General features: G+C 36.8%; 1 protein-coding gene across 3 annotated transcripts in view; it reads right to left on the minus strand.

The window, feature by feature from the left end:
• Fut9 (fucosyltransferase 9) overlaps positions 1–13,764 on the minus strand; it is a 235,133-nt gene that overhangs the window by 95,177 nt on the left and 126,192 nt on the right. For all 3 annotated transcript variants that reach the window (XM_087551421.1, XM_087551422.1, NM_053465.2), the window contains 1 exon segment: positions 6,534–6,618. The gene's annotated coding sequence lies outside the window, so the exon portion shown is untranslated.

A 13,764-nucleotide genomic window follows, 5' to 3' on the forward strand; every position in this document is an offset into this window, starting at 1 on the left:
TAAAGAACCTTTGAAAATATATTACAACCTTCTATGTTAGAAGATTCTTAAAATGCGTGCAAATATAATATATAATATATATGTATATATACATATATAATATAAAATTCATTAGTTTGGAATTACAATATAATTACACCAGGTCTCCACCTTTTGTTTTTGTTTTTGTTTGCTACCTTCCACTCCTTCCATCAACTCCCTTACTCTACAAATACATAGCGTCTTTTACAATTGCTGTTACACATCTGTCTATCTCTCTATTTCTAAAACAAAGCAAAGAGTTCCCCATTTGATGCCAGAGACAAATGAATAAAACCAAGTTTCAGGAATGGGTCACTTCTTTTTGAGTCATCATTTAGTAAGGTACTATAGCTCATCAAACATCAGTGGCTATTGCCATTTCTCTTTGATTTTCCACAGAACTTGGCCGTACAACCTTATTATCAAAATATTAGAGTCATAGACTATTACTAACCTAAACAGATATGGATCTGAAAACTTATCACTACTGGCTAACTTTTATAGTTCTACAAGATACTAAGCATGCTACAAAAGTAAATTGTCAAAGGTACCTAACTGTGAAGTCTGTAAAAGATAATAATGAGTGACCTTGGAAGACATTCTCATTAGTGAAATAGTGGCAAAAATATGAGGGGAGTAACCAATTTCTTTCTAGTTAGATTTAAATCCTGCACTACGCTGAAAGAATAAACCCAGAGCAGTCACCATCTTTGATCCAAAAAGCTATGGATAGACAGGTCATAAGACCTAGGAAAGAACCAACTTCTATTCTTTTCCTAGATGGACATAGTATTAAACTTATTCCTAATGACTATTACTCTTACCTATGAATGTATAGATGAATTCTAATCTGAGAAGCGTATGTTTACAAATATATGGTGATTAACACAGAGAATCACAATTTACCAAGGTGAAGAAAGTAAGAAACCACAGAATGTTCATCATTAAAAGGAATATATGTATATATACTGCCTTCCTAAGACTCAGGGATCATTGTAGAAAACAGGGCAGAAAAAAAAAAGATGTAGAGATATTAGATAATTACAAGGAAACAGTATCTTCTGGATAGGGCAGAGCATATGAACATATGAACTCACAATAATTTTTAACAGCTTATAAAATCAATAGTAATAATAAATACACTGTGCAGGACCAAATCCCAGCATGCAGAGGGGAGTTTGACAAGCATTCTTAATCATGGTCTATTGGTATTTGTTATCTTCTGGGAGAAGGAAAGACAGTTTTCCCTAATAGTATAGTTGCTGATTAAGCCAACCATATATTAGTGGCACAAATTGGTCTTCATGGATTTTAAAAACAGGATATAAAATTGGGTAAGTACACATGGGAGGAGTAATCAGGAAGCAATGGGGAAGAGTGTAAAAATGACTGAAATCCATTGTATGAAACAAACAAATAAAAATAAACCAAATAAATGAAACCAAAATAAATGCAGGAGGTAATGCTTGAAACTGAAAATTCATGAAGGATGTTTCATTTTCAAAAGTAGCTAGAAATGCACTTAACACATATGTAGGTTTTAAGTAAAAGTTGAGAGAACTTTTTCTTCTTTTAGTCATTCTAATCATTGCCAATGTAAATCTTCAGTTGCTTTGCTTTGCCTTTGAGGGTTTGATGACTGTGAAGTATGTTTTTGTCTCTTAGTAGTATAGCTACAGGGAAAACATAGGATTCTGTAAAAATTCACGGCCACCTCAAAAGAAAAAAAGCACAATTTAAAAACTATTTTGTTGACTAGGTCTTTCTTTCTTTTGACCTATTTTATAAGACATAAATTTTGAGGTACTTATAGCTGACTATTAAAATAGTAAAATATCATTTGGATGCATGATGATTAAGCAAAATAGCATAATATCATATACACAGTACTTCATAGCCACTGACTTTTACTCTACTATGTATTTTAGCATTGTTACTTTAAGTTCACTTTTCATATGTGGTTATGACCTGTTTGTGTTATGTTTGGTATAATGGAAGAATGTGTTATCTGTTATTTATCTACTTCTCCCCTCCCCCTTGTACATTATGTATCTTCCTGTATCTCCATCTACCTTTTCAAGTATCATATCATGAGAAATAAAGGACACACAGCATCAATCATGGCACTAGAGAGCCCCTCCCATACTCGAAGTCTTGGAAATTTCCCACTACTCCTGACATCGCTATCTTCTTTTGCAAGCATGTTTATGTTTTGTTTTATTTTAACTGAAAGCAAAATATGCCCCATCGTAATGTACTTAGAGTCGAGAACTAAGGTACAAAAGACATTAGAATAAACTTTTAATAAAACCAAAACAAAGTCATGAAAAAATGAAATAGGCTTTATTATTAAAACAGAGACTTATTGAGTAAAAACGAAAAGCACTGACAGCCCTAAACATTCAACTACTTTGCACAGTAGATTTAAGGCACTTATTTTAACAGCATCTTTTCTATTTGGCATATATTAAATGAAATTTGAATATAGGCTGACCAGACTAAATTTCTATATTAAAAAGCTGTGCTTGTTTGTCCAGAAGGATAATATTGTCAGAGAACAGAGCCAAGTGGAATACAGAGCAATGGAAACTGACATTTAGATAGCATGGATAGTGTGTGGTTAAAATCTAAACACATGAAAGTAACTTTAATAATTATCATATTGTAACCCAGAAAGGAAATCTATATGAAAGATAATTAACTACAGTAAACAAAGAAAAAGTCTAAATACATTTCTACAAAAGAGTAGAAAGCTTATATTTCACATAAAATAACCTTCTTAGTAGTAGAATTTCCATTTTTAATTTTAATTAAATGAAATTATGTTATATTAGTGTGATGTCTTAATTAGCATGGCGCATAACCAGCTATCGAGTGGATAATGATGAAACAGGGTCACTTACATTCCTGTCTCAGACACTTAAAAATATTATTTTGATTGTCACATAATAATTTTATGCATTTATCAAGCACAGTGTAATATCTCAGTGCAAACATGTAACATGTATTGATCAAGTAATAATTAATATCAGTCTTCTTATGATGGCTTTGCATTTGGACCCTATACATGATAGACTACAATGAACACTACTTCCCACACTGGGCAGTAGACACTAGATTTGTCATTTCTACTAAACGCTATGTTTATCTCCATTACCCCTATACATACGTCCACCTAGCTGATCTTTAGAAGACGTGTATTCACATCCCTTTACTCATTTTTCGGTGCTACGTTTTAATATCTCTATATTTACATATTAATTCTGGTCAAGTCATTTTGGAAGCAGAAACTTAAACTGAGAAAATGCTTTCACCCTCCTAGCAAACCTGTGGTGATTTCTTTTTTTAATTAGTGACTCGTGTGGGAGGATTCAGCCTATTGCAGGTGCTCTTTCCTCTGGGCTAGTGTTCTGAGGTTTTATAACATGGCAAGCCGAGCAAGCCAAGATGAGCAAGCGAGTAGCAGCACTCCTTCAAGGCCTCTGTATCTGTGCCTGTTTCCAGGTTCCTGTCCTTTCTGAACTTCTGTACTGACTTCAGTGATATCTTGTGATATGATATTGTAAGATGGACTAAACTGTATCCTTCCCAAGGTGCTTTTGGTCATAGTGTTAACACTATGCAATAGAAATCCCAACTCACATAAGGATGTATAGAGTATTATCTGTTCCCCTTTCTGGCTTCTTCCCTAGTTAACATGGCATAAACCAACTGGCAGAAATCAATTTAGACAATGACATTAAGCCAGCCCCAGGTCTCTGGCAGAATTTGTCAGCTGTATCTCTCTTACTCATTTCTTTCTTTCAGACCTAAACCCAGAATATGCCATTGAAATAAGTCACACTGTTCACTCATGGTCTTCAGCTGTGATGCTCAATTCTTCCCATCATTACCCTAGAACATTCATGTGATTGTGTGAATCATTTCATACTTATTTCTTTTGATTTATGTTCCTCCAACTTGTTGTTGTGAGAAAACTCAGGATATGAGCACTAAGAGAGAGGGTATCACAGAACCGCAATGTCCTTACCTCTGCACCAGGGAAAAAAGTATCTCCAGAGTTTATGAATGGAGATGTTAATGGTGGTGGCACCACAAGGCTGCTGCCTGACAGGATCTCTAACACTTGTTTCCATATACTGTTCTCTATAAAAGAGTTGTCACATTAGACTACACTGAGGAACAGAATTAATCTTCCTTTTCAGGAGTAGAGGAGGGATCAGCATATAATAATTGCAGATGTTATTCAAAGAGTATTTGTCTTTACACTTATTTATTTGTACACTGAATTATGTGAGTATGAATTCAAGGGCTGTGTTTTCTCAGTCAAACTGTAGTCTCCTATTAGTTATTCGCAGTTGAGCATGAGTTACTGAAAGCTCAATGTTTCAGAATTGCCATGCATTTTTCTTGTCCTGATCAAGAATCAGCCATCACTTTCTGGAGGTCTAGTTGTGTTTTATGTGAAACTCAGACACGCAAAGCAGCTGTTGCCATGCATTGTCTCTGTTTCCAGAAATGTTCCATAAATACAGCTAGAGTTATAAGAGATAACCATAGGTACACATGGGTACATTTTCCTCCCTTTCCTATTTCCAAATACTTCTGTATATTCCTCATTGCTCTTTCTAAAATTGATAGCCTCTTATTTTATTAATTGTCATTATATGCATATTTCAAGGCAACCATTTCCATTTGTGAATAGCTTCTTCTCTTATGGAAACATTCTTCCTTTTACTAGTGGTTCATTTACTCACATATTTTACACTACATAGATAAAAAATGGTTTCAGAGTTGCTAATCTATACTTCATTGAGGGAAAACTATCCAGTAGAAGTAGAATACATCTGCTACTCTTTATGCCGTTAACCTTATTCTCTTAGATTTGAATTTGACAAAGTATTATTTTTCAATCTAAAAAATTGATAACTTCTCTCTGCTACACTCAATCATATCTTGCCTCTGCAATTAATTATAAAAGTTGTCAGTTTCCCCACTACCTGAGAGACACTTTGGTTCAGTTCCTTATTTCTATTCTGTATAACTCAGTGTTAAGAGTTAACATTGTTAATGTCAAAACTTAAAGAGTTTTGTGCATTTGATTCAATTTATCTAGCAATTGAGACCATACAGAACAGCCTTGTCATCCCCATTCTCCTGATGCAACCAGAAGATTTTGGAGCCAGTTATCCTGTGCATCAATCCCACATAACAATGGGTTTGCTCCTTCCTGTTTCAGTTGTGTCTTTTTCAGGAATTTGGATCCTTGGTATTAAATAATACTTAGACATCTGGGGCTTTCCTCTTCCATTACCAAATGGTTTTGGGATTTATACATGGGGGGCTTGGGTGTATAAATGGCTGAGTATTTGATTAGCAGGCACCAGGCCTTGGATTCATTCTTCAGTATTGAACAGAAAAAATATAGAATCTATATATTCATGAAATCAGTAACTTTTTTATTGTTGAATACTGTGGTACTGATATTCCAGTTTGTTTTTTAATTCAACAATTAAATACAAATTTTTTTGTTTGCATCTTTGAAACTGAATTGAACTGTATATTCAAGCTGCCTTTAAACCATTACACACTGTCCTCAGACATTTTCCCTTGCTTTGGTCTCTTCAGTGCAGGAGTCACAAGCATGTGTTACTGCACCCAACAATATTTTCATTATTTCCAAATTTTGATAAATAAATATGAAGTTAGTATAAATATTTATATTCATTTCAAGTAAAATGAGTTTTCTCTTCACTTGGGTAAATACATAGGAATGGAATTATTGGGTCATGTAATGTTGGGACATTTTTATTGAGCTATGTTTTCTTTGTACAGCTCTGGCTATCCTAGAAATCTCAGTAGACAAAGCTGGCCTCAAATTTAAAGACCCATCTCCCTCTGCCTCCTGATTGCTGGGGTTAAAGGCAAGTGCTACCACACCCTGGCTCATAAATTATTTTTTAATTTATAATGATTTCATTTGTGATCTTTGAAAGTTTATTGCTGTTAAAAACTAATATTCATATAGAAACTGTATTTCAAATGTTGACCAGGTCAGTATTACAAAAACACATTTTCAATAAATAGCTACTGGAGAACAAAATAGAAAGAAAGAAAGAAACTGACTCGAACTTAAAATTCCATTGCAAGTAATATCTATCAAACACATTTCAAGAACTTTTCAGAATGTAGCATAACTGTTTCAAAATATGATACTTATGATTTCCTAGGAATGCAAAGATACTTAATGATCATAGAAATTTAAAGATTTCACATAGGATTGAAGGCCAGCACATTACTTTACCATAACAATTACTTCATGCTGTAATGTTGAAATAGTATTAAGTCTAATACTGTAAAACTTCGTCTCAAATCAGATAATCTAAATTTATTATGAGTTGAATGAGTTTTAACATATAATTTTCCCAAACAATATACAGTCACTGTGAGTGCAGACTGAATGATATATTTCCACACTATCAAGCTGAGTAGAAAAGTGAATGTATACTCACACGGTAGAGAACATATCATGGAAAGCTGAGATGAGTGTTGAACTACTCCACTGTGTTCAGATACTTGACTTATCACATTCTAAATCTGTGAAAGGTAAATAAAGTAGAGATTAGTTAAATGTGTCAAGTGTGCCACACATACTATTAAATAACCATATGGCCAGAGATCATGTACCTCACCTCATAAACATGTACCTTTTTTCAAACAGCATTATCTCATGCCAATACATAGTTGTCTTTTTAGTTCTTAGGCAAATACTATCGAAACACAAGCAAAAATACCACCAGTCATTGGTTAATATATATCATTTAAAGAGTGGATTCTGTGAGACTCTAAGGGAGTGGTTAAATCTTGAGAGCCAAATACATATATTTCATACACAATACACTTTTAGTATGCATTTTATTTATATTATAAATTAAGTACACAGGAAAAAATATAATAAAAACTTACTAAACTTTCTGAATGCTTCAATTGTATGGATGGTTAATAAAATGAAGGTCAAAAGATGAGGTGACCTGCATAATATGTACATCTTTCATTTTCAAGTTGATATTTGTCAGCTGACATACATGGTTCATATAAGTAAAGAGAACTGTTATCACAATTTCTTGAATTATTCATTTTATTATGAATAAGATTACAGTTAATTAAAAGATGGGAAGTTGATGCCCTGGAATTCACTAGAGAGAACAAGCTGGTACAACCATTCTGAAAATCAGTCTGGAGGTTCCTCAGAAAATTGGACATTGCACTGCCTGAGGACCCAGCTATACCACTCGTGGACATATATGCAAAATATGCTCCAACATATAACAAGGACACATGCACCACTATGTTCATAGCAGCCTTATTTATAATAGCCAGAATCTGGAAAGAACACAGATGTCCCTCAACAGAGGAATGGATACAGAAAATGTGGTACATCTACACAATGGAGTTCTATCAGCTATCAAGAACAATGACTTCATGAAATTCATAGGCAAATGGATGAGACCAGAGTGAGGTAACACAATCAAAAGCACACATGATATGTACTCACTGATAAGTGGATATTAGCTCAAAAGCTCAGATTGCCCTAGATACAATCCACAGATCATATGAAACTCAAAAAGAAAGATGGCCAAAGTGTGAATGCTTCAGTCCTTAGAATGGAGAACAAAAATATTCTTAGGAGAAAATATGGAGACAAAATGTACAGCAGAGACTGAAGCAGTGCCCCACCTGGGGATCCAGCCCACATACATATAGCCAACAAAAGCAGAGAATATCGGTATAGCCAAGAAATGCAAGCTGACAGGAGCCTGATACAGCTGTCTCCTGGGAGGCTGTGCCAGAACATGACAAATACAGAGGCAGATGCTTGCAGCCAACCATTGAACTAAGCATGGAGGAGTTAGAGAAAGAACTGAATGAGATGAAGGGTTTTACAACCCCATAAGAACAAACAATACCAACCAACCAGAACTCCCAGGATCTCAACTACCATCCCAAGAGTACACATAGACAGACCCATGGCACCAGCTGCATATGTGGCAGAGGATGGCCTTGTTGGGCATCAATGGAAGAAGAGGCCCTTGTTCCTGCCAATGCTCTGCGCACCAGTGTTGGTGAATGTCAGGGCTGGAAGGTGGAAAGGGGTGGGTGGGATGAAACAGGGGTAGGGAGAGGGGGAGGGGAGTTTTATCCATGGGAAACCGAGGGATAACTTTTGAAATGTAAATATAAAAATTATCCAATAAGATAAGAGAGAAAGAGAGAGGGGGAGGGAGGGGCGAAAGAGAAACAGAGAGAGAGAGAGGGAGAGAGAGAGAGAGAGCGCAAATAGCAATGGTTTTTTTGTTGTTGTTGTTGTTGTTTTTTGTTTTTTGTTTTTTTTTTAATTTAGAGACTGGCAGTGTCCTTAAGAGCAGCTTCAAATGTAATTCTTCTGCTTCAGCTTCCCACTGTTCAATCAGCCCTAAGATTACTGGTGTGTGTGACCAACTTATCAGAACAAACATCTTTATCTTAGAGAATACAGATTAAACGAGGAAAAGATTCAGCTATGACCTTAAGATAAGGCCTCCTGAAATCTCACTACATACACTTACATCCTACTTATGCTGATCATAGAATCACTAAATTCCATTCCCATAGAGGCCACTAAAGCTATTTGTTCGATGCCTTGCATGCACATATACACATATACACACAAATACATAGATACACATCATGCACATACAACTGTTACTTCATCGCCATGGTCATAAGGCTTTAAAATTTGCTACACTGGAATTAGTATATTTAAATAATTTTCTCTAATTTTAATAAGCAGTTAATGAAGTCTTCAGTTATGTATACTTGAAATAAAGATAATTTAAATCTCTGTCAATTTTAGTACTCCCTTTCTTAAAGTATACACTTTAATGTCAATTCAAACACATTTTAAGAAAATGCAAGTATGGATTAATGTTCTGCCTACTTATATAAATAAAACCATACCTATATGTTTTCTGGGCTTTTTTTCTTTCGGTTTTGTTTTGTTTTTGGCAAATGTAGCAGAAAATGGAGCTATGCTGCTTCATAATTTGCAGCCTTCATCATAGTATTGTGGGCAATGTGCTCTAAGTAGGACTTTGAGAATTGCTTTTCTCAGTTTTCACCTTGAAGATAATTCAAACCCCTCACGGGTACTGGGAGGTCCCCTTTTCTAGAAGGGGAGAAGGGATAGATGGACAGAAAGGCCTGGGAGGAGAGGAAGGAAGAGAAGCTGTAAGCAGGATGTAAACATAAAACTTAATTTTTTAAAAAAAAAGGGAAGTACCAAGGTGCACATGTCGAATGTCCATGTCACATGTCAAATGTAGCCCTGACATCACAAAGTCACGTTTCTTAATTGTTGACTCAATTGCACACGGCTTCCTTGGAAAAAATTTAAACATTATTCTACTTAGGTACCTATTTTCAATATTGTTAATTCCTCAATTGACAAAAAACAAACAAAAACAAAACAAAAACAAAAAACAAAACAAAACAAAAAAAACAATGAAAGTGCTTTAGTTGGTAGAATTTCTTCTGCTGAACTATGTTTCTCACATTTAGGTAAAACACAATTCAGCATTTATTTTCATGAAGCATATAATGTGCCATTTGTAATTCCCTACATGAAAGATATTAATAAAAAGGAGGGTGCAATCTGGGAACACCAGGCTCATGTGCATCACCTTACATTTTTGACCTTCGAAGATGAAAAGCAGACACAAAGATCACAGGTCAGAAACAAATAATGCATATTTAAGGGAAAAAAGAAACAGCCATTTGGAGCCTGCCCCACATGTGGCCCATATATATACAGCCACCAAAACTAGATAAGATGGATGAAGCTAAAAAGTGCATGCTGACAGGAACCAGATATAGATCTCTCCTGAGAGACACAGCCAGAACATGTCAAACACAAAGGCGAATGCTAGCAGCAAACCACTAAACTGAGAATGAGACCCCCTTTGGAGGATTTGGAGAAAGGACTGAAAGAGCTGAAGGAGCTTGCAACCCCATAAGAACAACAATGCCGGACCCGGTGAGAGAGAGACCCAACCGCCTGGTCAGGTGGGCACTCCTGAGGCTGCAGAGCGGAAGAGACCACCAACACTGCTCACCCCTGCCCACATCCCTGGCCCAAGAGGAAACTGTATAAGGCCTCTGGGCTCCCGTGGGGGAGGGCCCAGGAGCGGCAGGACCCCTGCCGGAGACACCGCCGGACCCTGAAGGAAACAGACCGGATAAACAGTTCTCTGCACCCAAATCCCGTGGGAGGGAGAGCTAAACCCTCAGAGAGGCAGACAGGCCTGGGAAACCAGAAGAGACTGCTCCCTGCACACACATCTCGAACGCCAGAGGAAAAAGCCAAAGACCATCTGGAACCCTGGTGCACTGAAGCTCCCGGAAGGGGCTGCACAGGTCTTCCTGGTTGCTGCCGCTGCAGAGAGCCCCTGGACAGCACCCCACGAGCAAACCTGAGCCTCGGGACCACAGGTAAGACCAAATTTTCTGCTGCAAGAAAGCTGCCTGGTGAACTCAAGACACAGGCCCACAGGAACAGCTGAAGACCTGTAGAGAGGAAAAACTACACGCCCGAAAGCAGAACACTCTGTCCCCATAACTGACTGAAAGAGAGGAAAACAGGTATACAGCACTCCTGACACACAGGCTTATAGGACAGTCTAGCCACTGTCAGAAATAGCAGAACAAAGTAACACTAGAGATAATCTGATGGCGAGAGGCAAGCGCAGGAACCCAAGCAACAGAAACCAAGACTACATGCCATCATCGGAGCCCAATTCTCCCACCAAAACAAACATGGAATATCCAAACACACCAGAAAAGCAAGATCTAGTTTCAAAATCATATTTGATCATGATGCTGGAGGACTTCAGGAAAGACCTGAACACACTTAGGGAAGCACAGGAAAACATTAATAAACAAGTAAAAGCCTACAGAGAGGAATCGCAAAAATCCCTGAAAGAATTCCAGGAAAACACAATCAAACAGTTGAAGGAATTAACAATGGAAATAGAAGCAATCAAGAAAGAACACATGGAAACAACCCTGGATATAGAAAACCAAAAGAAGAGACAAGGAGCTGCAGATACAAGCTTCACCAACAGAATACAAGAGATGGAAGAGAGAATCTCAGGAGCAGAAGATTCCATAGAAATCATTGACTCAACTGTCAAAGATAATGTAAAGCGGAAAAAGCTACTGGTCCAAAACATACAGGAAATCCAGGACTCAATGAGAAGATCAAACCTAAGGATAATAGGTATAGAAGAGAGTGAAGACTCCCAGCTCAAAGGACCAGTAAATATCTTCAACAAAATCATAGAAGAAAACTTCCCTAACCTAAAAAAAGAGATACCCATAGACATACAGGAAGCCTACAGAACTCCAAATAGATTGGACCAGAAAAGAAACACCTCCCGTCACATAATTGTCAAAACACCAAACACACAAAATAAAGAAAGAATATTAAAAGCAGTAAGGGAAAAAGGTCAAGTAACATATAAAGGGAGACCTATCAGAATCACACCAGACTTCTCGCCAGAAACTATGAAGGCCAGAAGATCCTGGACTGATGTTATACAGACCCTAAGAGAACACAAATGCCAGCCCAGATTACTGTATCCAGCAAAACTCTCAATTAACATTGATGGAGAAACCAAGATATTCCATGACAAAACCAAATTTACACAATATCTTTCTACAAATCCAGCACTACAAAGGATAATAAATGGTAAAGCCCAACATAAGGAGGCAAGCTATACCCTAGAAGAAGCAAGAAACTAATCGTCTTGGCAACAAAACAAAGAGAATGAAAGCACACAAACATAACCTCACATCAAATATGAATATAACGAGAAGCAATAATCACTATTCCTTAATATCTCTCAATATCAATGGCCTCAACTCCCCAATAAAAAGACATAGATTAACAAACTGGATACGCAACGAGGACCCTGCATTCTGCTGCCTACAGGAAACACACCTCAGAGACAAAGACAGACACTACCTCATAGTGAAAGGCTGGAAAACAACTTTCCAAGCAAATGGTCAGAAGAAGCAAGCTGGAGTAGCCATTCTAATATCAAATAAAATCAATTTCCAACTAAAAGTCATCAAAAAAGATAAGGAAGGACACTTCATATTCATCAAAGGAAAAATCAACCAAGATGAACTCTCAATCCTAAATATCTATGCCCCAAATACAAGGGCACCTACATATGTAAAAGAAACCTTACTAAAGCTCAAAACACACATTGCACCTCACACAAAAATAGTGGGAGATTTCAACACCCCACTCCCATCAATGGACAGATCATGAAAACAGAAATTAAACAGTGATGTCGACAGACTAAGAGAAGTCATGAGCCAAATGGACTTAACGGATATTTATAGAACATTCTATCCTAAAGCAAAAGGATATACCTTCTTCTCAGCTCCTCATGGTACTTTCTCCAAAATTGACCATATAATTGGTCAAAAAACGGGCCTCAACAGGTACAGAAAGATAGAAATAATCCCATGCGTGCTATCGGACCACCACGGCCTAAAACTGGTCTTCAATAACAATAAGGGAAGAATGCCCACATATACGTGGAAATTGAACAATGCTCTACTCAATGATAACCTGGTCAAGGAAGAAATAAAGAAAGAAATTAAAAACTTTTTAGAATTTAATGAAAATGAAGATACAACATACTCAAACTTATGGGACACAATGAAAGCTGTGCTAAGAGGAAAACTCATAGCGCTGAGTGCCTGCAGAAAGAAACAGGAAAGAGCATATGTCAGCAGCTTGACAGCACACCTAAAAGCTCTAGAACAAAAAGAAGCAAATACACCCAGGAGGAGTAGAAGGCAGGAAATAATCAAACTCAGAGCTGAAATCAACCAAGTAGAAACAAAAAGGACCATAGAAAGAATCAACAGAACCAAAAGTTGGTTCTTTGAGAAAATCAACAAGATAGATAAACCCTTAGCCAGACTAACGAGAGGACACAGAGAGTGTGTCCAAATTAACAAAATCAGAAATGAAAAGGGAGACATAACTACAGATTCGGAGGAAATTCAAAAAATCATCAGATCTTACTATAAAAACCTATATTCAACAAAATTTGAAAATCTTCAGGAAATGGACAATTTCCTAGACAGATACGAGGTATCGAAGTTAAATCAGGAACAGATAAACCAGTTAAACAACCCCATAACTCCTAAGGAAATAGAAGCAGTCATTAAAGGTCTCCCAACCAAAAAGAGCCCAGGTCCAGACGGGTTTAGTGCAGAATTCTATCAAACCTTCATAGAAGACCTCATACCAATATTATCCAAACTATTCCACAAAATTGAAACAGATGGAGCCCTACCGAATTCCTTCTACGAAGCCACAATTACTCTTATACCTAAACCACACAAAGACACAACAAAGAAAGAGAACTTCAGACCAATTTCCCTTATGAATATCGACGCAAAAATACTCAATAAAATTCTGGCAAACCGAATTCAAGAGCACATCAAAACAATCATCCACCATGATCAAGTAGGCTTCATCCCAGGCATGCAGGGATGGTTTAATATACGGAAAACCATCAACGTGATCCATTATATAAACAAACTGAAAGAACAGAACCACATGATCATTTCATTAGATGCTGAGAAAGCATTTGACAAAATTCAACACCCCTTCATGATAAA

Source organism: Rattus norvegicus, chromosome 5 (genome assembly GCF_021556685.1).
Source record: "Rattus norvegicus strain SHRSP/BbbUtx chromosome 5, alternate assembly SHRSP_T2T, whole genome shotgun sequence".
In the NCBI taxonomy this organism is placed as follows: Eukaryota; Metazoa; Chordata; class Mammalia; order Rodentia; family Muridae; genus Rattus; species Rattus norvegicus.